Genomic DNA, 23,383 nt, shown 5'->3' with positions numbered 1-23,383 from the left:
GCAGAGTCTGGTCACTCCATCGCTGTAACAACCCAAAAATCCACACACCAAAAATCACAACTACAAATTTTTTGTTGTTACCCTATGCAATGTTGAGTGACATCTATAGGAGCCAACCCTAGGTGTTGCATTAGATGTAACCCAACTAGACAATTTCATGAGCATGGCATGTCATTTGTTAATTATGTTTATTTAAATCCTAACAAATAAAATGTAGCATACATTGTTAATTCAAATGGTGATTTGGATTTCCATTTGCTTTATGTAATGCTAAACAACTCTCTTAAAGTAATAAACCATAAAGTAATTATTAATCAAACCAAAGAATAAATGCTTAAAGAGAAAACTAGTTCTATTTTTGTATAACAAAACTACACCTATTTTTGTTATACAAAATAGCTAAATAAAGTTCCTAATATGTATAAGAGTGTTGTGGACCTCACGTCTAATAATCCAATGGATGAGGTACACCAGATTTGAATTCAAATTCCAAATCAAATTTGAATTCAAACAAAGAAGAAGAAAAATAAAACAGAAAAAGAAAAGAAAAGAAGAAGGCCTCATAGCCAGCTCGGCCTGCTCGGCCCGCAAGCCAACCCTGCATCACGTGCAGGCCAGCCCAACTCGCGTGACCGAGTGACTGGCCCAGCAAGCCAGCCTAGCACGCGCTCACGCCCGCACGCCCGTCTACCCCACCAGCTGCCGCTGCCATCCGGACCCCACGCGTTAGCCACTCCCGGCACAGTGTCTTCTTCCTCCCCATGCTGGCACCTCCTCCGACCGAGTCCTGACCAAAACGACAGGCGCGGGCCCGGGGCCACATGAATCACCTGGCCCTGTTCCCTTGGCGCCGCGCCCATGCAACCCTTGCGCCAACCACCCGCGCCCGCGATACCGTCCGATGCCATCGGTGCATCGCCAGCCATCCGCCCCGTCCGCCATGGGTGAAGCTCGGACCTCGGGGCTATAAAGCGACGCCTAGAGCGCCCTAGGGATTCCTCAGCCCATCGCCGCTGCTCGGAGGCCCAACTGCCCGCACCGCACCGAGAGAAGAGGGCCGAGAAGGAAATTCGGAAGAGGGGAGGCGAGTAGAGAGCTCGGAGACGTCGATCACCGGAGCCCAGGCGCCGCCCTGAGCGCCTACCCCGACGACGCACCTCGCCACCGCACCACCACCAAACGCCGCCAGCACCACTCGGTGAGTTCCTATGCTGAGACCTCCTCCTAGCCCATGGATGCCATAGCAGAGCACGTGCTCGCCGCGCTCACAGCGCCGCCGTCATGGCGCGGCCACCGCATGTGCACCCGGCCGCCTCGCTGGACTAGGACGTAGCCGTAGAGCACCGCCGTGATGCCTGGAGGATAGCCGCGTAGACCACCGATGAACACCACCACGCCGAGCCACCGACCACCATGGCTAATGTCCTGGGAAGCCCTGGCCACCACCTTGACCCCACCACCGTATTCTCCGAGGCCTGGCGATGCTTTTCCCCACCTCAATTGGACGCCAGCGCCGCTGTGGGAGCTCGCCGGTGAGCTCACCACCGGTAGGAGCACGCCGGGGAAGGAAGCAGAGGAATCCTTCCTCGCCAGCCACACACGCCTGCACCCAGCACACATGGACCAGGCCAAAGGGAAGAAGGATAGACTTGGTCCACCAAAGACCTAGCCAACGGTCCATGGACCGTGAACACCAGTCCACCATGAGCCACGCGGTGTGGGCCGATCTGTGGACTGAAGCCTAGTGGAGGCCCTTGGCTACGACGTGGCAACGCCACACCATGCCACATGGCGGCCCAAGCCCAACCCGTATCTAGGCCCAACCGGCCTAGTTTGGACCCGGTCTGTGTTGACCGTTGACCGGTCAACGTTGACCAATTGACCGGACCCACATGTCAGCGACATAGAGACTAGACCCACTTGTCAGTAGGTGACGTCATGCTGATGTCATGATGACATCACGCGAGTCCCACCTGTCAGTAACAACACAGCCGAGGTGACGTCATGATGACGTTACGGTGACGTCAGCTGCTAAAAATCCAATCTCGGAACAAGACCATGACTTAGGATCTAGAGGAGTTCAGGAAGAAGGCCATTCGCAACCAGGGTCACCTGATCGAGGCACTTCGGTAGAACGAGTACCTACAGGACAAGTGTGAGAGGACATGGCAGGCTTGGCAGAAGTCTGATAAGAAGCGCCTCAGGGAGATGAAGGGTATGTGGGATCAGCTACCCAAGGAGATTCATAGCAAGACGAAGCCTAGGATAGAGGAGTTTGAGTTAGCCCCAACTCGCCTCAACCTAGATGCCTACCCTACCCTACCTAGAGCCAAGCCTACTAAGGAGCTCGCTGAGGCCTTGAAGTACATGTCCAGACTTCACAAGTCTGACGAGGAGATCGAGATCGAGAACAGTCGTATCCCAGCTGTAGTGTACGAGTTAGAGTAGATAACCCTGCGTGGTCATGAGTCATGTCAGTAGCTTCCATAAGTTGTTCCCCATGATGTACCCCTTATGAGATGTAATATGAGACACTATGCGTAGTACGATTCACGCGAGTCTCCAAGTGTAGCTACTGGAGATGATGCTATGTAATAAAACCCATGTAATGAATGTTTTGGATCTTATTGCATCTCATGGATCTTATTGCTTCTTTGTAATGAGAGTTGGATAGTATAAATGTTTTTCTTTAAATCATCAAAATCATGTAATCATACTGAATTATAAGTACCTATGGCACAAACACTAAAATTCCTATGATCCGTGTTGCAGATGCCGAACCGCCGATCTAATCGTGTAATGAACCGTGGACGTGCGCCCACCCCTGAACTAGTCAAACCAAATGGGGGGCATGGTGGAAACAACCGTGGCCGTGGCTGCGGCCGTGGATGTGGAGGGATACCCTTCAACCTAGAGAATACCCCACCACCTGAGGAGAACATTCTGCCACCACCACCACCGAACCTAGCAGAGGTGATGGCACAATAGACCCAAGTTCTTGCAGCTCTTATTAATGGAGCAAAACATTGCCAGGGAGGTCAGCAGAATGACTTCCAAAGGAAGCTGGAAGGATTTCTGAAGCTAAGGCCACCTACCTATGATGGCACCGACCCTGACCCACTTGTGGCCGATGACTGGCTCAGGGCGATGGAGAAGAAGCTTGACCTCACTACTTTCACCGACGATGAGTGTGTTGGAGCTGCCACACACCAGCTCACAGGTGCAGCATGCGCCTGGTGGGACAGTTTCAGTGATTCCCATGAGGACCCTGCCAACATCTCATGGGATGAGTTCGTCGAAGCATTCACTGAGCATCACATTCCCAAGGGTATCATGGAGCCCAAAGCTGAGGAGTTCTGCAACATCAAGATGGGAAAGGACAGGGTGACTGGGTACACTACTTGTTTCACCAATCTTCTTCGCTATGCACCTTCCTATGTTGTGAACTCTGAGAAGGAGAAGCTGTACTATTACCGCAAGGGACTTAACCCGCACATCAAGCTGAAGTTTGGTGGTATTGAGAGTAGCACGTTGCATGCTCTGGTGGATCGCTGCATCCAGATTGAGAAGGACCGTGCTGAAGCTGGAGAGGAGTACAAGGAGAGGAAGCGTAAGCCTGAGGAGTCCTTCCATGGTCGTGATCGCAAGAGGTTCCGCAGAGATGCACCACCCAGGGAACGCTCTCGCCACAACAGGGATGACAACCCTGGATCGAGTAGGTGTAGTGGAGGCTACACCACCAAATACTCCCGCCCTGCTCAGGATCGTTACACCCGGGACCGTTATGCTTAGGACTGCAACACTCAAGACCGTTTCAACCATTTCCACTCTATGAATGAATGCCCAGCATAGAACCGCTCTACACCAAGCACTAGAAACTAGAAGGCACCCACACCAACCCCTACAGGCGGTGCGCCTTTCACCTGCTTTGCTTGTGGCCAACCGGGTCACAAAGCCACTGAGTGCCCTCAGAACTCAGCCGCTTAGAAGTCTCAGTTCAAGGGATCTACTACTCGTGGACGTCTCAACCATCTGGACGCCGAGGAAGCACAGGCTGCCCCTGACATGGTGTATGGTATGTTTTTAGTTAATGGCAATACTGCATCAGTTCTATTTGACTCTGGAGCAACTTGTTCTTATATATCATCCAAGTTTGCACGAGAGCATGACCTACCTGTAACCCCATGTGGAAAGCCTATCATCACCAATTCACCTTTAGGAGACCTAAAGTGCACCCACATCTATAAGGGAGTGAGTCTTGCCATTGAGGGTCTTATCTTTAAAGCCGACCTAACCCTGTTACCTTCCACAAACCTAGATGTCATCTTAGGTATGGATTGGCTAACCATTCACCGAGGTATCATATCATGTTCACCTAGATACGTCCAAGTGACCCACCCATCAGGCCAAGTTATTAGATGTGAACCCCAGTCCGGAAGGTCCACTTCTATCCTATGTGCCCTTAAAGCCAGTTCAGAATCACAAAAAGAGGAGAAGACAGTTCATGATGTGCCTATGGTCAAAGACTATCTCGATGTATTCCCTGAAGAATTACCGGGTATGCCACCAGACCGTGATGTGGAGTTCATCATTGATCTTTTGCCGGGAACAGGACCCATTGCCAAGAGACCCTATCGCATGTCAGTGGACGAACTAGCCGAGCTCAAGAAACAGCTTGATGAGCTCATATCAAAGGGGTATATTAGACCCAGTGCTTCACCCTGGGGATCCCCTGTTCTGTTTGTTAAGAAGAAGGATGGCTCGATGAGAATGTGCATTGACTACCAGAACTTGAATGCAGTCACCATCAAGAACAAGTACCCTCTACCAAGAATCGATGATCTGCTTGATCAGCTTCGAGGTGCCAAGTATTTCTCCAAGATTGATCTCAGATCTAGCTATCATCAGATGAGGATTCGACAGAGTGACATCCCAAAGATAGCTTTCGTGACTAGGTATGGGCAGTATGAGTTCACTGTGGTGTCCTTTGGACTCACGAATGCTCCCGCATACTTCATGAACATGATGAATAAGGTTTTCATGAATGAACTGGATAAGTTCATGGTAGTATTCATTGATGACATCCTTGTCTATTCAACCACCGCTGAAGAACACGAACATCATCTGAGAACTGTGCTTGAGAAACTAGCCCAACATCAGCTCTACGCAAAATTCAGTAAATGCAAATTTTGGCTACAGAAAGTTGCCTTCCTAGGACATGTACTATCAGCCGAAGGTGTCACAGTTGACCCAGCCAAGATTGAAGCTGTGAAAGAGTGGGATCAACCCCATAATGTGACAGAAATCAGAAGTTTCTTGGGATTGGCTGGATATTATCGCCGATTCATCAAAAACTTCTCCAAGATAGCCCGTCCAATGACCAACCTTCTGAAGAAGACTAAGGAGTTTGAATGGACGTCTGAGTGCGAACAAAGCTTCTAGGAATTGAAACAGAAGCTTACCACAACTCCTTTGCTAGCATTGCCTAACATCGGCAAAGATTTTGTGGTCTATTGTGATGCATCCCTTCAAGGACTTGGTTGTGTATTGTTGCAAGGTGGAAGAGTGATAGCATATGCTTCTCGACAGTTGAAAGAACACGAGAACCGTTACCCAACCCATGATCTTGAGTTAGCAGCAGTTGTGCATGCCTTGAAGATCTGGAGACACTACTTGATAGGCAACAAGTGTGATATCTATACGGATCACAAGAGCTTGAAGTACTTTTTCACTCAGGAAGATCTAAATATGAGGCAACGCCGATGGCTAGAGTTGATCAAGGACTATGACCTAGAAATTCACTATCATCCGGGAAAAGCTAATGTAGTCGTAGATGCTCTCAGTCACAAGAGTTACTGTCACACTTTGATCACTGAATCCATACCACCTGAGCTCAAGGAATAAATTGAAGATTTCCAACTTGAGATACTACCGCATGACTTGTTGAATGAGCTCCGCATATAGTATGATCTCACAGATCGCATCCATCAAGCTCAGAAAAGTTGTGAAGAGATTGAATATCTTCGTGGTCTGATGAAACTAGGCTACAAGACCAACCACCATGAAGATGAACAAGGAACCATCTGGTTCAAGGACAGAATCTGTGTCCCTTCCGATCCAGCACTATAGGAGGAAATTCTGTCCGAAGCCCATGATTCTAAGTACTATATTCACCCTAGAGGTTCAAAGATGTATCAAGACTTGAAGAAACACTTTTGGTGGAAAGGCATGAAGACAGACATTGTGGGACATGTGGCATGATGTGACACCTGTAATAGAGTCAAGGCTAAACATCAAAGGCCGGTAGGATTGTTAAAGCCTCTTGACGTTCCCGAGTGGAAGTGGGAGAGCAAATCCATGGATTTCATAGTTGGATTGCCCCGTTCACGGAAAGGCAATGATTCCATTTGGGTGATTGTTGATCATTTGACCAAGATTGCTCACTTTGTACCAGTTAAGACCAAGACCGATGCCAAAAAGTTAGCAGATCTATATGTGGAGCAAATCCTCAGACTACATAGAGCTCCCTCTAGTATTGTATCTGATCGTGGTCCTCAGTTCGTGTCCCAATTCTGGGAAGCCCTGCACAAGTCCATTGGAACCAAACTTGATTTTAGTACTGCTTACCACCCACAGATAGATGGACAAACTGAACGAGTAAATCAGATCTTAGAAGACATGCTTCGTGCTAGTGTACTGAATTATGGCTCTGATTGGGAGAAATGCCTACCCTATGCAGAGTTCTCTTACAACAATAGCTACCAAGCCAGTATCAAGATGTCGCCGTTTGAAGCTCTGTATGGCAGACCTTGTAAGACACCTTTGATGTGGTCTCAACCGGGGGAAAGATCGTTCTTTGATTCCGCTAAGATCCAAGATGCAGAAGGAGTTGCTCAAGTGAAGGAGAATTTGAGGATTGCTCAAAGTCGATACAAGAGCTATGCTGACAAAAGAAGAAGAGAACTTGAGTTCAATGTGGGAGACTTCGTCTATCTCAAGGTATCCCCACTATGTGGAACTGTCAGATTCCATGTGAAAGGAAAGCTAGCCCCTAGATTTGTTGGGCCATACAAGATCCGCAAAAGGATTGGAAAGCTCGCCTACAAACTTGAGCTACCTGAGGAATTGGTGGGTGTACATCCCGTATTCCATGTCTCACAGCTATGCAAGTGTTTGAGAGTGCCCGATGAAGTAGTTCCAACTGATACACTTGACATTCAAGACACTCTCGAGTATAAAGAATATCCTATCAGAATTCTGGGTAGAGATACCAAAGAGACCCGAAGCAAAACTATTCCTATGTGCAAGATCCAATGGAGCAATCACACTGAAAGAGAAGCAACATGGGAGAAAGAGTCTGACCTTCGGCTATGATACCCTTACCTCTTCGAAGAGTACGTTACGCTTTAATCTTGGGGACGAGATTCTATTAAGGGGGTAGGACTGTAACAACCCAAAAATCCACACACCAAAAATCACAACTACAAATTTTTTGTTGTTACCCTATGCAATGTTGAGTGACATCTGTAGGAGCCAACCCTAGGTGTTGCATTAGATGTAACCCATCTAGACAATTTCATGAGCATGGCATGTCATTTGTTAATTATGTTTATTTAAATCCTAACAAATAAAATGTAGCATACATTGTTAATTCAAATGGTGATTTGGATTTCCATTTACTTTATGTAATGCTTAACAACTCTCTTAAAGTAATAAACCATAAAGTAATTATTAATTAAACCAAAGAATAAATGCTTAAAGAGGAAACTAGTTCTATTTTTGTATAACAAAACTACACCTATTTTTGTTATACAAAATAGCTAAATAAAGTTCCTAATATGTATAAGAGTGTTGTGGACCTCACATCTAATAATCCAATGGATGAGGTACACCAGATTTGAATTCAAATTAAAAATCAAATTTGAATTCAAACAAAGAAGAAGAAAAATAAAACAGAAAAAGAAAAGAAAAGAAGAAGGCCTCGCAGCCGGCTCGGCCTGCTCGGCCTACAAGCCAGCCCTGCATCGCGTGCAGGCCGGCCCAACTCGCGCGACCGAGCGACCGGCCCAGCAAGCCAGCCTAGCATGCGCTCACACCTGCGTGCCCGTCTGCCCCACCAGCTGCCGCTGCCATCCACCCCACGCGTCTGCCACTCCCGGCATAGTGTCTTCTTCCTCCCCACGCCGGCACCTCCTCCGACTGAGTCCTGACCAAAATGATAGGCGCGGGCCCGGGGTCACGCGAATCACCTGGCCCTGTTCCCTTGGCGCCACGCCCACGCAACCCTTGCACCAACCACCCGCACCCATGATACCATCCGATGCCATCGACGCATCGCCAGCCGTCCGCCATGGGTGAAGCTCGGACCTCGGGGCTATAAAGCAATGCCCAGAGCGCCCTAGGGATTCCTTAGCCCACCGCCACCGCTCGGTGGCCCAACTACCCACACCGCACCGAGAGAAGAGGGCCGAGAAGGAAATTCGGAAGAGGGGAGGTGAGCAGAGAGCTCGGAGACATCGATCCCCGGAGCCTAGGCGCCACCCTGAGCGCCTACCCCGACAACGCGCCTCACCACCGCACCACCACCGAACGCCACCAGCACCACTCGGTGAGTTCCTATGCTGAGACCTCCTCCTAGCCCATGGATGCCATAGCAGAGCATGCGCTCACCGCGCTCATGGCGCCGCCATCATGGCGCGGCCACCGCATGTGCACCTGGCCGCCTCGCTGAACTAGGACGCAGCCGTAGAGCACCACCGTGATGCCTGGAGGATAGCCACGTAGACCAAGTCATCGTTAGCCGACCACAGCGCCTTGGCCACGAGCACCGAACCTCGGCCAGAGCTCCGTCGTGCACCACCACCGTGTGCGGACTCCACCACGCCCTATGGTCGTCATCAACGCTACATCCTGTCTCCCGCTAACCGTCTGAAAGAAAATGGGGCACCAGGACCCCTGGAACAACCCCTAGATGCCCCACCGGTGAACACTGCCACGCCGAGCCATCGACCACCATGGCCAATGCCCTGGGAAGCCCTGGCCGCCACCTTGACCCCACCACCGTATTCGCCGAGGCCTGGCGATGCTTTTCCCCACCTCAATTGGACGCCAGCGCCGCTATGGGAGCTCGCCGGTGAGCTCACCACCGGTGGGAGCACGCCGGGGAAGGAAGCAGAGGAATCCTTCCTCGCCGACCACACACGCCTGCACCTGGTGCACATGGACCAGGCTAAAGGGAAGAAGGATAGACTCGGTCCACCAAAGACCCAGCCTATGGTCCATGGATCGTGAACACCAGTCCACCATGAGCCATGCGGTGTGGGCCGATCTGTGGACCGAAGCCTAGTGGAGGCCCTTGGCTACGATGTGGCAACGCCACAGCATGCCACGTGGTGGCCCAAGCCCAGCCCGTATCTAGGCCCAACCGGCCTAGTTTGGACCCGGTCTGTGTTGACCGTTGACCGGTCAATGTTGACCAATTGACCGGACCCACATGTCAGCGACACAGAGACTCTGGACCCACTTGTCAGTAGGTGACATCATGCTGACGTCATGACGACATCATGCGGGTCCCACATGTCAGTAACAACACAGCCGAGGTGACGTCATGATGACGTCATGGTGACGTCAGCTGCTGACGACAGCAGCTCTGGCCCCACCTGTCAGTGACTATGATCCATTGACCGTTGACTCATCCATTGACTTGATGTTGACTTTGACTGGACCCACATGTCAGTAACCCAAGAGCTCCCGGTCCCACCTGTCGGAACTGATGACGATGATGACGTCATGCTGATGTCAAGATGACGTCAGCAGGACCCCCACTTGTTAGCTCGGAGTCGAGATGATAACATCATGCTAACATCACGCTGGCGTTAGCATGCCACATGGACCAGACACAGTGTGACATATGTCAGCCCAGGATTAATTCAACCTTTTCCCATTTTCAGAGATGATTTAAACTTTAGAAATTCATAACTAATTCATATGACCTCAGAAAAATACGAAACTAGGACCAAAATTCATCTAAAATCGAACTTTACGCAATGAACCCATGTTTGAGTGCATTTGGCTCTTTTGAATTTTCATTGCTTCTTTGTGCTATTCTATAGACGTCGCTAACACGACTATAATTCAATCGTATGCAGACTCGGAGGAGAACCAGACAGACGAGGATCGTGAGTACCGTGAGGAGTATGGAGACGACTACACTAAAGGTGCCACATCCCACCCAATCTCGTAGCACCTATTATGCATGGCTAATATAGAACTGCTATTGCTTTACTTTACTGTTATAATCATACTATGATAGGACTTGCATGGTAGTATGCTTACTTGATGGCTTTTACCTTCACGCAACCTTACCCCTGCATACCCTGCTATTAGGCTAGACACACGCTTACTGCTATATTTCATTGCTTATACTTCTACTATGCTTATACTACATTAATGCATGGTGGAAACTGGTGTTATCTGGACTATGGGGAGAGTGCTGCGTGTGTGACTTGGGTGTGTGGAGGGTGAGGGTTGTGTCGACCAAGTTGGAGTATACGACGAGCCTAGGGCAAGTCTTGCCATGGGGTGCTACCTGGGCACCCCTGGAAATGGATACTTGTGGTGGGTAAATGGTATATAAGGTGGTTCTGGGTGTGAACCTATGATGGGAGGAGCCCGGGGTGGAGGTGCTGTGGTGGCACGGTAAATGGAAACCCTGATGAAGACATTCTGGCTTGGTCATCCCTAAGGACTTACTAGTACTCAGATTCACCGGGAAGCCTTACGTACCACTCGGCCTATATGGTGCGGGACGGCCGGACTACTTGGTAGGATATTGCCACTATTGCTAGGTTGATAGCGGACAGTGTAAGGAGGTACGGGGCGTGGAGAATTCCCCCACACCCTTTCGAGACTTCATGGAGACCTTGTGGACCCGGCTCATGACTCACAATTTCAGCCGCCCCAGACTAGACTTGGGGTGTACCAGGGCTGAATGGTAGAGTGGCATTATCCTAGGCTAGCAAGCAGCCAGAATCAGCCTAGTTGACGACGGTCAGCGAAGAAGGCAGATCTTGTGGTTATGTAAAACCTCTGCTGAGTGTATGGTTGATCGATTGATACATGAGCCGACTTGTCGGCTATGGACCTTTGCTGGGTTTCACTTAAACTAGATAATGAGATGAGTCCTTCTCTTCTTCCCCCGTGAGAGAGTGTCGGTCGTAGCCAGGGGCTACGGGCCTTGAGATAGTGCTGAGAGGGAGTTGGCCTATCGACTGAGCGATGGTATGGTGATGGTGGTATATCGATCCCAGGATCAAAATCTGGCTCTGGACGGGAATGGGGTGGAATGGGTGTGGGAATGGTGTTAAAACTTGACCAACTATTATCAAACTCTTGATATGCTAATACATAGGAAACCCCAGCCTTATAGGTTCCTTTTGATTATATCCAACTTGCATCCAATTTCCACAAAGCAATGCTCATAGGGTGGGAGTGGCCAGTACAAATCGTACTGATAAATTTTGGCACATAGGTTCTGCTGAGGAGTATAGCTCAGAGGAGTTTGATGGTTGAGGGGTTCGTTCCTACGCTCGAGTTTGGCGATCTTATTTTCAAGCTGTTCTGAATGAATGCTACTTTTGATTCCACCAATGCGGCGATATAATAATTTATGTAATTCCGTACCTTATGTACTCTGATATTATCGTTGTATGGATGTGGTATTCGACTGGAAATTTGGGTAATATGATCTACAACGGTCTTATTACACTTCAACGCTGTGGATCTCCCTTTGTGGAAATCAGGTCATTTCAATCATAGCAGGTTCACCTCCTGTGAACTGATCGGTCGCTGGACTTCAGAGTCCGGTGCAGCGTCCGATCACTCTTTTTCCAGCAAATCTTCAAAGTCCTTCGTGCTGCCTATTCCCAATCAAGTCCCAACTTCAATAAGATCCAAATAAACACCAATTGGGACTGATGTGAGTGACCTCTCTCAAACCCTCAAAATTTTCAAAATATTTTGCCTTAGGCTATAATTCTTTTTAAGAAAATAGGCAATAAGAGGGCAATTGAAGATAAACGACAAAGCAACATTCATGCATATGTAATGCAATACTTGAAAGTAAATCTAGTTGCTTGTCAAGTTTGATCCAGGGTTAAGCTTCTTCACAAGCTTTACGGCGGTTATCTTAACCATGTTAGACAAGCCCTAAGTGCATTACCATAAAGTAAACATGTTGTATATTACAATGCAATGCAAAGGACAACACAAGCTCATTTTTTAGTGAAGTTGCTAAAATCAAGAACATTGAGCTCATTCTGCAATCGACAAAAAGTTGCCTCATCTAGCGGTTTAGTAAAGATATCCGCCAATTGATCCTCGGTCCTTACACCTTCTAATGATATATCATTCTTTGCAACATGATCTCTAAGAAAGTGATGGCGGATATCTATGTTCTTGGTGCGAGAGTGTTGAACCGGATTATTTGCAAGTTTTACCGCACTTTCATTGTCGCACAAAAGAGGTACTTTTCTAGAACTACACCATAGTCTAGCAAAGTTTGTTTCATATAAAGAATTTGTGCACAACAAGCACCCGCGGCAATGTATTCTGCTTCGGTGGTGGACAAAGCCACACTATTTTGTTTCTTGGAGGACCAAGACACAAGTGATCTACCAAGCAAATGGCACCCTCCGGATGTGCCTTTTCTATCAACTTTGCAACCGGCATAATCTGAATCGGAATAGCCAACTAATTCAAATATAGCTCTTTTGGGATACCAAAGGCCAATGCTTGGTGTGTGCTTAAGATACCTAAGGATTCTTTTAACGGCAATCAAATGAGTTTCCATAGGATTAGCTTGAAATCTAGCACACATACACACACTAAACAAGATGTCGTGCCTAGATGTGGTTAAATATAACAAGCTACCAATCATAGAGCGGTAGAGAGTTTGATCAACCATGTTACCTCCCTCATCTAGGTCGAGATGTCCATTAGATGGCATTGGTGTCTTGATTGGCTTACATTCATCCATCTTGAATCTCTTGAGAAGATCACTTGTATATTTCTCTTGAGAGATGAAAATCCCTTCTCATTTGCTTGACTTGAAAGCCAAGAAAGAATGTAAGCTCTCCAATCATTGACATCTCGAACTCCTTCGACATCAATTCACCAAACTCTTTGCAAGAATCTTCATTTGATGATCCAAAGATGATATCATCAACATACACTTGACAAATCAAGATATGTCCATCAAGCTTCTTGGTGAATAGTGTGGTGTCGACCTTCCCAATGGTGAAGCCCTTCTCAATGAGGAAGTCCCAAAGATGCTCATACCAAGCTCTTGGGGCTTGCTTAAGCCCATATAATGCTTTGGACAACCTATAAACATGATTAGGATAACTAGGGTCTTCAAACCCGGGAGGTTGATCAACATAGACTAGTTCATTAATAAAGTCATTTTAAAATGCACTTTTCACATCCATTTGATATAGTTTCATTTCATGATGTGATGCATATGCAAGTAGGATATGGATGGCTTCTAGTCTTGCAACTGGTGCAAAGGTCTCTCCAAAATCCAAACCTTCAACTTGAGAGAAACCCTTTGCAACTTGTCTTGCCTTGTTGCTCACAACAACACCTTGATCATCTTGCTTGTTGTAGAACACCCACTTTGTTCCAATGACTCTTGCATCTTTTGGTCGCTCTTCAAGAGTCCAAACATCACTGTGGGTGAAGTTGTTCAACTCTTCATGCATGGCATTTATCCAATCCAGATCTTGAAGAGCTTGTTCTACCTTGGTAGGCTCAAAACAAGAGACAAAAGAGTGATGTGCAGTAAATGAAGCAAGTTTTTGTGAGCAAGTCATTACACCCTTTGATGGACTCCCTATGATGAGATCTTGTAGATGATCTTGTAGTAGAGGTGTATTTCTTCTATTAACCACTTGAGGGGGAGGTTGTGGAGCATCAACATCTTGTGCTTGTACCACCATTTGCTCATGGGAGACATGAGTATCTTCATTTTCTACTCTCCCATCTTCTTCACCATCTTGTGGCATATTTGATGAAGAAGGTGGATCAATCACTTGTACATCATCTTCATCATCTTTAGGCTTGATGTCTCCAACTGAAATGTTCTTCATAGCCTCCCTCAATGGTTCATCACCTACATCATCAAGATTCTCATGTGCTCCTTGGGAGCCGTTAGATTCATCAAATTCCACATCATATGTTTCTTCAACCAAGCCAGTGGCATGAATAAATACTCTATATGCTTTGGACTTTGATGAGTAATCAACAAGAAAACCAATATCACAACGTCTTTGAAACTTTCCTAGGTGTTGCCGCTTCTTGTAGATGTAGCATTTGCAACCAAACACCCTAAAGAAGGAGACGTCCGGCTTCTTCCCATTGAGCAACTCATAAGGTGTCTTGCCAAGGAACTTTTGAAGGAATAGGCGGTTGGATGCATAGCATGCGGTGTTGATAGCTTCCGCCCATAGAGCTTAGGGGGTGTTGTACTCATCTAGCATTGTTCTTGCAAGAGTGATCAATGTCCAGTTCTTTCTCTCAACTACACCATTTTGTTGAGGAGTATATGTTGCGGAGACTTCATGCTTGATCCCAACTTCATCACAATAGGCTTCTATGTTTGTGTTGTCAAATTCTTTACTGTTGTCACTTCTTATCTTCTTGAGCTTCACTTCAAACTCATTTTGTGCTCTCTTGGCAAACTTCTTGAAGCATGACGCAACTTCGGATTTGTCATGAAGGAAGAATACCCATGTGTACCTTGAATAGTCATCAATAATCACAAGACAATAAAGATTTCATCCCAAACTCTTGTATATTGTTGGTCCAAATAAGTCCATGTGAAGGAGTTCTAGCACTCTTGTGGTTGACATGAAAGCTTTGGTTGGATGAGTATTTGCATCTTGCTTGCCGGCTTGACATGCACTACAAAGCTTGTCCTTCTCAAACTTCACATCCTTCAACCCTCTCACCAAATCATTCTTCATTAGCTTCTTGAGTGAGCTCATTCCAACATGAGCAAGTCTTCTATACCATAGCCAACCAAGTGTTGTTTTGGTGAATAGGCATGTCTTCAAGTTAGCATCTTCGGAGGTGAAATCCACTAGATATAGGTTGTTGTACCTAAATTCTTTGAATATCACTTGATCATCATCCTTCTTAGATACAACAACTTCCTTTTCGGTAAACAAGCATTGGAAGCCAAGATCACACAATTGTCCAGTGGATAGCAAGTTGAAGCTCAATGAAGCAACATATAGCACATTTGAGATTGAATGATCATTTGATATTGCCACTCTGCCCAATCCTTTGACCTTGCCCTTTGAATTATCTCCAAATATGATTCTTTCTTGTCCATCTACTTCTTCATCTAGTGAGGTGAACATACGAGGATCACCGGTCATATGTTGTGTGCAACCACTATCAATAACCCAATGACTTCCACCGGTCTTGTAGTTCACCTACACACAAGAGATCAAGCTTTAGGAACCTAAACTTGTTGAGGGCCCTTCACCTTCTCAACAAGTGACTTTGCTACCCAAATTTTCTTAGGCCTATTCTTGTTGGGAGGTCCTAAGAACATGACTTTCATCTTTCCACTAGAATCCTTTCTAAGCATGTAATGAGCATTGAAGGCAAAAGGTCTAGCATGCTTGGGCAAGGGTTGTGGTGGTGGAGTTTGGCACTCATGGGCAAAGTGGCCTTCTTGTCCACACTCAAAACATCTCTTTGGCTTTGGCTTTGACTTGTGTTGTTGTTGAGCTTGAGCCTTCTTCTCTTGGTTTGCCAAGTACCCAATGCCACTTCTATCCATCTTCATGACGGTGTTCATTAGTAGCTCACTTTGAAGATGCTTGCCTCTTGTGAACTTGCTCAATCCAATCTTGAGATGCTCTTTCTCCAACTTGAGCTTTTTGTTCTCTTCCTTGAGTGCATCATTATTTTTCTCTTCCTTGAGCTTCTTGTTTTCTTCTTTGAGCTTCTTGTTCTCAAGAATCAAATCACCATCATGATCAAGAGTTTCTAGCACAATAGTGTTGTGGCTTTTGATCTCTTCAAGATCTTTCTTGAGCTTTTCATTGTCATTCTTGAGCTTGACAAACTCATCATAATTATCGGCCTCAACCACTTGCTTGCCCTTGCTACTAGAACTTTGATCAATGCTCTCAATGATCAAATCATCACATGATGTAGCTATATCAATCTTAACAACATCGTTAGTAGCATCATGTGGCTCATTGGAATAATTAAACCCTACGGTTAGCCCAATTAACCCCTTGTGCCTAGAATGTGTTTCTAATGTTCTATCGCACAAAAAGTCTTGCAACCTAAGTTCCAACCCTACTCTAGCATAGCAATTCTATGAATGTAAAGACAAGAATTGAATTGCTCAAAGTAAAGAGAGAAGAAGGAACGCGGCGATGTTTTGCTGAGGTATCGGAGAGTCGCCACTCCCCACTAGTCCTCGTTGGAGCACCCGTGCAAGGGTGTAGCTCCCCCTTGATCCGCGCAAGGATCAAGTGCTCTCTACGGGTTGATTCTTTGACACTCCGTCGTGGTGAATCACCCACAACCGCTCACAACTTGAGTTGGGTCATCCACAAGCTCCGCCGGATGATCACCAAGCTCCCAATCACCACCAAGCCGTCTAGGTGATGGCGATCACCAAGAGTAACAAGCATGAACTCTCACTTGACCACGACAAGCCTAATGAGATGGGTGGATAAACACTTTGCTACTCTTGCTTTCACTAATGAGGGCTCTCTTTGGGATTCTCAAATCTCAATCACCTCACTAGGACCTTGCTCTTCTTGGCACTCTCAAAGGTGTTTCTCAGCTGTTGGAATAGGCAAAAGTACCCCCTCATATGAATGGAGGAAGTATTTATAACCTTGGTTGAAAAATGAACCGTTATGTGCCTCTGCGGGGTGACCGGATGCTCCGATCAAGTTGACCGGACGCTCCGGTCAGTACTCCCCGAACTCCAGTGTTTAAGCTGTGACCGGACGCTGGACAACATCCGGTCACGATTTTCCCTCTCTGGAACCTTACTGGAGTCGACCGGACGCTGACCCTCAGCGTCCGGTCACTCACCTCTCAGCGTCCGGTCGCACCAGACAAAATCATCTTGATCAAATGAACTGACCGGACTCTACGCCAGCGTCCGGTCACACCGGAACCAGCGTCCGGTCAGTATTTGACCCTCCATTCACTTCCAACTCTCAATCATATGTGAATGAAGTTTGCTCCAATGGATCTAAGGGCCTTTTAGGAGCTACCTAGTGCTAGATTTAGCAAGTGTGCACCACAGCTAACCCACTAGACTCACATAGGTCAAGCTATCCATCCATACCCCCCTTAATAGTACGGCCAAAGGGAAAACAAAGTCCTAAACTACTCTAAGTGTCTCTTCAACTCCAATAGACACTTAGAACTAGTCCATCCTTAATCTTATCGTCCATCCTTTGAAAACCGAAATGATTTCCATCGTAAGGGCATGACCACCAAGATTGCCCAATCGATCTCCATTACCATGTCCTAACTTAATTGCCTCTGCAAAACAAACGTTAGTCATAGTAATCACGTATTGTCATTAATCACCGAAACCCAACTAGGGGCCTAGATGCTTTCACCGACGACAGCGCTAGTACGTCTCTGATACCACTTGTTGGCCCACAGGATCACCGGCATGGGTGAGTCGACCACTCACCAGTGTTGGCGACCACGACTATCGTTGTCCGACCATGCACTATGGCTAGAGGTAGAAGAAGGGAGGGATAACAGAGTACACACATAGCACAAGCACCAGCGTTGGCCGAAGCTCTACAGAGGAGATGGCAAAACTGAACTCGCTCTCTTTACTGAGTTACAGTGACAAACTATATATACAACTCTACATATCTAGTCCTCGTACAACTGTCATGTTGCTACAGTGACTAGATGTGATAGCAGGGCTGACTTTGGCTCCTACCAGTGCGGCATGTGAGCTGTTCGACGCTGCCCCTGCTGTGGCTACAGTGCGGCATGTGAGCCGTTCGACGCTGCCCTTGCTGTGGCTACAGTACCACAGTAGGGAGCTTTTTCGGCGCCGTCTTCCCCTGCCGTATGTTCACACAAGGAAGCAGTAGTTTATTTAACATCATCCCAGTCATGTATAGAACTCTAGATTAAGTCTAAACTGGTGAAAGTGTCAAGTCGATACCGCCATACCGGTTTAGATTTGAAGGATTAGAATTCTAGATGTTGCTTAATGCATGTAAAGGTTTAGCATGTTTAATTAACCAGCGGTTGGAGCCCTCCTGCACGTCTGCACCGTTCATTATTGTGTGGCCAGCTGAATTCTGCAATGTACTTCATTTTAGCCAAAACTTGTAATCTTCTCGATGTTTGTTTGTGTCCATAAAGTTTAAGCAGCCCAGTTTGTTCTATAGCGTAACATTGATGGTTCCTTTCGTTCTTGAGCATGTGTGTATGGAATATATGCCTTTTGAGTACTGCAAGCCCGAACAGTGAAAGAAGAGGTATTTTTTTAGAACAATTCCTCTCTGACTCTGAAATTGCTGCATTCTTTCTAAAGCTGGTGGATGCAAAGATGAGGTTACGAAAGCTAAAATGAAGACAAGAATCAGAATGGAATGGACGAACGGTTATCTGTATTAGATTTGTGCCACTGCTTTGGATTCAGAACTACCCAATTGATTTCTGGCTGCAAACCTCCAAATAATGGGACGAGCTGCAGGGTAGTCGAGAGGACACAGGAGGGAGCGCGTCAATGGACGGCCGCAACCGAGCGAGGAAAGGGAGCACGTCAATTTTGGCCTCGATCGAATGTGAGGGAAGGGGTGACCGACACCGGTGGGTGCCACATTGCCAGTGCCACGAGAACCGATCCTCGGTTTGCTTGACCGTTGTGGAAGCCATGCGGGTGGAATCTATTTGGGGAGATTGGACGACGATCTAGGGGTGCTTCTGATTCTTTTGCATTGGTTGATGGCAACTGTCATCTAAATGAAGAATCCTGATTTCAAGGTTAAGAGAGAAATAGAATGAAAAATGAAATAAGAAGGTGATAAAAAAATTATCCACTAGGCACCCACTTTGCATCCTACTCCTACCTACAACATGGCTGTGAGGAATCAGGCATAGATGAAGACGAGATGGCATATTGTTGTCAGGCAAATCTAGGTTCACCGACTAGATGATCATATCGGGGCCATTTGTAGTTTATCATGTCTGTCCACGGACCTCACTACCTCGCTAGAAAAAATATCATATTTTACAAATGGTATTTTGAATTCTATCTGCTATATCTAATATTTCAGGCCAGAAGTGTGGAATTAAGGTTGAAACTGCATGTGATTGCTCACTTTCTGAAAGAGAATGGTTGTAAAGAACTGAAATCAGGGTCCAAAAGGAAATGTGAGAATCATCAGATGCGAGGCTATAGCAAGGTTCTGGGATTCTTTTCTCAAAAAATTTCAGAGCCCACCGAATTGGACGAAATTCGGAAAATTCGGATCGGTATCCACTCAAAATTTGAATGAAATTTGAGCAAATTTGAACAAAATTTCCCCAAATGACCAGGCGTGGCAGTGGGATTGGAGAGGGTGCACGCGGCGCCGACAGGGAACGCGCAGGTGATGCGGAGGGCAGCAACGGCGCGGTGGTGGCAGCAGGGGGTGCAGATGGCAGCAACAACGCATCAGATGCAGTGACGGCGCGACGGCGAGCGTCAAGGAGCGTCCATGGCACGCGGGTGGCGTCGAGGAGTGTACATGGCGCGAGCTCGGACGTAGGGAAGTAACCACAGCTCTCGCGGTGGCTGCAGTAGCGCTAGCGCAGGCGGCAGGGAGCGGAGACGATGCTGCCGGCGGCGGCTCGCAAGAAAGCTAGGCACCGTGACCAAGTTTTTTAGCGTCATACCGATGGACGAACATTCGTGGGCTCTTGTTGGACCATAAAACGGGCTGGAAATTTAATTGGGCCAAAATATTTTGACCGATTTAGTTTTATCTCAGACCAGGCCAAAATGGACGAATTTCGGTGAAATCCGGTCCATTCGGGCCGAATCCCAGAACCCTGGGCTATAGGCAGGTATAGTAATTTGAAACATTCCATTTATTTTTCTCCTAGATGTTTTCATAAAAGGAAAAAGGATAAGGTCAATTAGTGGATAAAAATATAATAATTTTTTTTGATACATATGTGCATATGTCTATTATTTGACTCAAACTGTTGCAGGTAAAAGAGCACTACTGCTGATTTGGGCATTGCAGATAGACTAGCCTGCTATTATTTTATCTGTAAGAGCACGCAGCAAACTAGGACTAGCAGGTATTGTCGATCACATTGACACAGTGCTTATTCCAAACACTACCAAAAACGGGTCGAACCAGTCCTTCCTTGGCCACCCCTAAACCAAACACGCTTGAGCGACTTTATCATTACAAATATACTTATTTCCCCTATTATTTGTTATGTTTACACTTCATTTGGAATGACTTACATTGTGATTGCTCTCATATATTGACAAAAAGACGAGAGAAAGCGGTATTTCACATCTCGATTAACAAGCCTCACAAGAGCCTCGTTGATATAATCCATCTTGATAATCTCAATCGCTGGATAGATTTTGTTCTCTGCACAAAAGTTAATCATATATTGGATGCCTTTTGTACCTCCACCTAACAAAGAAGTTCAGGTTAAATCTAAATGATTTTGCTTCTGTTACCACGTTTATATATTTTCACTACACGAGTGTCAGAACAGAGAATTACCAAGATTGAGGCTTGCAGGATGCATTTTCATCTCACTTGGAAAGCACACTATTGTCATCACACCACCAAACTTAAGGAGTGAGAGATATGGATCAAATGGATGATCACCAGAAGCTGTGTCAGCTATGAAGTGCAGCAAGTTTTTCAGGGACTGCAAAAGCAAGAGATCAATATAGTCACAATCAATTTTCAGGTTAAGCAGAACAAACATTATTTAGCAACACATCTTTCTTTTCAGCATAAGAATGTTATCCATGGTCATATACAGAACTGGTTGCCTGGAAGTTTGGAATGAAAGATAGTGTTCTGCTGGCCTATTTTTTTCTAGTGAAAATAATGTGATATGCTTGTATATTTGACAATAAAATGCAGAAAAAAATTCTTCCCACCAAAAGGTGGTGTCATACCGACGTTATTGTTGTTTTGCTACTAATACAAAATTATGTGATCATTATCAACAAGAAAAACATGGCATCTTCCGTCCTTTCCGAAATGCAATATATTTTAGTTTTGTCCTAAGTGAAATTTCTCTAATTTTGACCAAGTTTATAGAAAATATATATTAACACCTACAATACCAAATAAGTGCAATATCAAGACATATTTCATGGTGGATTCAATTTAATGCTGTTGGTACTGGTGCATTTTTTTTATTAACTTGATCAAAATTAGAGAAATCTGACTTAGGACAAAGCTAAAATGTCTCATATTATGGAACAGATCAAGTACTAAGGTATGTTGAAACTGTGCAATGTGTGGTACCTCCATCTGCTGTGTGTCTGATGATATAACAAAATTATCTGCTCCAAGGACACTGATGGCTTCATCTCTCTTTGATTCACTTGTACTGAAAATTGTGACCTTAAGACCAAAGGCTTTACCACATTTCACTGCCATGTGACCCAGACCACCCAGTCTAATGACTCCTAGCGACTTTCCAGGTTGGTTCATGTTGTGCCGCACCATTGGAGTATAAACAGTGATTCCAGCACATAGAAGAGGTGCCGCCTTTGCCAAATGGTAGCCATCGGGTACTTTGAAACAGTACCAAAAATGTTAATTAATCAACAGAAAGTTTTACCTTATCAGAAAAGCTGTATTGAACTTGAACCAGCATCAAGGTATAACTACTTATATGGGCCCTATATATTATTCTTTGATCATTTATTGATTTTGGTAAAAATGGTTGGACAACAATAATACAATTTTACTCACCTCCCATAAGAGACTACACAGTATGATTAAATAAGAAAATAAAATTATAGTGGAACAAAATAAATTAGGAGCCTGTTTTCATCCCTAAAATTTGCTTTTATCAATTTAGAAGTTCTTTTTTGAACAGCCAACTAAAATGGTACTGCCTTACCTTTCATGGACTACAATATGAGTGGAGTAACCCCCCTTTGTGATAGTTCCATCAGTATCAGTTCTGTTGAAAGTAAAAACTGTTTCTGGGCTGTAATTCTCTAAAGAGCTGTTGCAGTTCTCACAATCCCGACATGAGTTCACATAGGTTCCCACACCTACATGGTCACCCACTTTAAAGCCTTTGATCTGCACCAACATCAGTTACAACCCCAGCTATCTCATGCCTGCACAAATCAATAACATTGACAAATATACAGTACAAACACCACGTTTAGCCAATAGGCAGCACTTCCTAACAATTTGTTTTTGTACTCTGAGGGATTCAATGTACATATTGATCTAAAAAGCTTACCCAGGAACCAAAGGATATTTGAATTATTGTGCTTATTTTGTGTAGAAATAATGTCAGCATAATAGACTCCACAGTATATGATCTTCAGTGAAACATCGCTGCTTTGCACTGCTCTGCAAATTATCATACACATAGTACCTCCCATAAGAAGACGTTATGAGAATGAAACCAATAAGCTAGCTGCACAAAAGACAAGCATGTTGCTATTTGCACTCAAATTTTTGCAATCCCATGGACCCAATATATGCTCCATAGTAAGCATCAACTTCACTATTTACTTAGTTTGACACACTGTCACGGGTTCGTAACCGCGGCGAGCATCGTGGTTAATCGTCAGAAGTCGATGTGTGGGTCTCTGGTGGCTCGGGCACTAAAAAACACAAGAGAGACACGGCGATCTATCCTAATTCGGGCTTCTGAGCTCTATGCCCAGCAGTGAGGTGTTCTTCGTGTTAAGGAGCACCCAAATCGGTGGTTACAACAATGGAGATGGAGAGTTTAGTGGGGGGTCGCTCGGTGCTATCCTACGGCTCGTCAGAGGTGTTCATCCGCAGCGAGTAAGGAACCGGCCTTCTCTAGATGGGTTGTCGAATTGGCCTAGTTGGGGATTGTCTACTATTTGATCCTCCTCTCTTCTCTTCTCTTTTTCTTCGAGGAGCTGACCCTCCCTTATATCCTAAGGAGGGGTCGGGTACAACTTGGTTTTGGGTTCGAGTCTATGGTGTACTTACGCCGGGTGTAGGAGTATGCTGTCGCGGCGTGTATGGACCTTGCCTTCGTCGCGTAGGGAGGAGTCGATGGAGCTGCAGCCACTGCCTGACATTGCTGCCACCGCCAGACACTTGACCAT

General features: G+C 46.0%; 1 pseudogene; it reads right to left on the bottom strand.

The window, feature by feature from the left end:
- Nucleotides 1-1,224: 1,224 nt before the first annotated feature.
- On the bottom strand, nucleotides 1,225-23,383 carry LOC136479746 (probable cinnamyl alcohol dehydrogenase 1; annotated as a pseudogene).

The sequence above is a fragment of the Miscanthus floridulus genome, chromosome 9 (genome assembly GCF_019320115.1).
Source record: "Miscanthus floridulus cultivar M001 chromosome 9, ASM1932011v1, whole genome shotgun sequence".
Classification (NCBI taxonomy): domain Eukaryota; kingdom Viridiplantae; phylum Streptophyta; class Magnoliopsida; order Poales; family Poaceae; genus Miscanthus; species Miscanthus floridulus.
The sequence above is the reverse complement of the archived record's forward strand: the minus strand, read 5'-3'. Positions and strand labels throughout refer to the sequence as shown.